The 2,479-nt window shown below is 38.7% G+C and overlaps 1 pseudogene; it reads left to right on the top strand.

Annotated features, from left to right (window-relative positions):
- Positions 1 to 1,129: 1,129 nt before the first annotated feature.
- Positions 1,130 to 1,805, top strand: LOC150002712 (translationally-controlled tumor protein-like; annotated as a pseudogene).
- The last annotated feature ends 674 nt before the right edge of the window (positions 1,806 to 2,479 follow it).

Genomic DNA, 2,479 nt, shown 5'->3' with positions numbered 1-2,479 from the left:
ACGATCCCATTGTTCATATCATTTATATACATTTGAATTCACACTCATACTATACCGTGCTTTATGTAGTTTGTGAATATGTAGTATGAGTGTGGGTTTGAATGTATATAAATATATACAGTAAAGTTTTAAAAAATAGACTGAAATAAAAAACATAAAGCCCATGATGTACTGAGAGAATAGAGAGGAGGAAGTATAGAGTGGAAGGAAGATGGCACTTGGGAGAAGAAGGGATACTTCAAATTTACCTGTAGATAATAATGAAAACAAAAGTATACACATAATTATTTAATGTTACCCTCTCAAGATGTTACTGTCTAAAATGGATCCAGAATGGCCAGCAGTACTATTCCCATTCACTAGCAAAATCTCTCCCTTTTTAGTTGATTTTTCTATTTCAAAATCTTTCTAGATAACAATGGAATACGTATATGTATAAGAAATGATCTATTCAATGTCTACTTACCCACAAAATATTTCTGTAGGGTTTTAGCTGTTTACAGATGTTTCTGACATTAAATGAGAGTTAGGCGTGTCTCCTACAGTTAATTTCCTCATAGAAAATGATAGTCCATGTTGTGTTGCCTGTTTATAAACCCTGGAATAAAAAGCTATATATTATGATTGTAGATATTCAGGTAAAGTTTACAACCAAGGGCTAAAGCAGAAAGGAGAATAAATGCCATTTTACTGTTTTCTGTGATAGTCATGGAATTTTGGATGAAGAAATTTCTTATCATCTACTTTTGGAAAGTGTATGTGCTTTTAATCGCAGAAAAAGAGAATTGCTTAAAATTTGTAATTGAATATATTGTGCTTTCTCATTATACCTTCTCAACTCAAATGAAAAACAAAATCTAGGCATTTTGTATGGCAGGGTCATTGTTGTTCGTCTTTACACGTAGATAAAAATACATCAGAAAGTGGATATATGTAGGTTCAGGGGTGGGGCTGGCCTGCATTGTGTGCTAGTTTTTCAATTGCACATGAGAGATACAGACAACATACGGGCACTGAGGTGGGGGAGGTGCGGTTGGTCTATTAAAAATAAATAAGACATGTTTTTCAAATTTAAACTACATTCAAGAATTTTTTTCGACACTGACAATGAAAAAAAACATGTAAAACGATGTACACTAAAAAAAATTATGAAGCTTTCCCCTGTCCCCTGCTGTCCCCCTGCCCCCTCCCAATCCCGTCCCCAGCCCCAAGCACACTCCGGCTGCACTGCAGGAGTTCCGGGCTCCTGGTAATCAAGCTCTGCTGTCCTTTCCTTCCAGGCGCCATCACGACCATCTACCAGGACTTCATCAGCCATGAAAAGACATTTAGTATCTACAAGATCCAGGAGATTGCAGTCTGGCTGTGCTTGGAGGTATAAGGGAAGAAGGTCAATAGGACAAAGGGTAACACTGATGACTTGGTTGTTGGTGGAAAAGCCTCCTCTGGAGGCCCCCAGGGCAAAGGTACCCAAAAGCACCTTCATTGCTGGTGTTGACATTGTCATGAACCATCATTTGCACGAAACCAGCTTCACAAAAGAAGCCTAGAAGAAATGCATAAAAGATTATATGAAATCCATCAAAGGGAAACTTGAAGAACAGAGACCAGGGACAGTAAAGCTGTTTATGAAGGGGACTGCAGAACAAATCAAGCCCATCATTGCTAATTTCAAAAATTACTAGGTCTTCATTGGTGCAAACATGCATCCAGATGGCACGGTTACTCTGCTGCACTGCCACGAGCATGGTGAGACCCCATGCATGATTTCCTCTAAAGATGGTTTAGAAATGGAAAAATGTTAACAATCTAGCAATTTGGATCTATCACCTGTCATTATAACTGGCTGCCGCTTTTCATCCACACACCAGGACTAGGACAAATGGGACTGATGTTCTCTTGATTATTTGGAGCAGAAGCATTGTTTTTAAGGGAAAAAAAATGTCATGTGGGTTGTCTAAAAATAAAGTGCATTTAAACTAAAAAAAAAAAAAAATTATGAAGCATTAGAAACGAATTCAGTCAAACTCTGGGCTTCTGCCAAATCTGACAGGCAAGCAATTGGCAGAGACTCGAGGGTAACTTAGATGTAGTGGCAACGGCCACCTGCTTCTTCTAAGAGATTAACTATTGTTAAGCCCTTGGCGCTCAGCAATGGAACCTTGTTTCCACAGGCAGGAGGCGAGCGTGCTGTCGTGTTCGTCTTGGGAATTCACGCCAAATCAGAATTATTCCTGCTTTCCATTGAGGCAGGACAGAGCAAGCAGCCCAACAGCTGAGGTGTCTGCTGTCAGGAGGATATTTTAGAGGTTGAACTTCCCTTAGGCAATATATATTTTATCCATCAATTTCAGTAAGGAAAAAAAAAAAAAAAAAAAGCCTTGGCTTAACCAGCAAAGCATTAGACACAGTACTAGTTCCTTCAACATTTCTATATTTTGTTCTTTTGCACAGACTATTGTTTAAGGTGTAGAGGGCA

Source organism: Furipterus horrens, unplaced genomic scaffold (genome assembly GCF_987537825.1).
Source record: "Furipterus horrens unplaced genomic scaffold, mFurHor1.1.pri manual_scaffold_8, whole genome shotgun sequence".
Taxonomy (NCBI): Eukaryota; Metazoa; Chordata; class Mammalia; order Chiroptera; family Furipteridae; genus Furipterus; species Furipterus horrens.
Note: the sequence above shows the minus strand (reverse complement) of the source record. Positions and strands in the feature narration are given on the sequence as shown.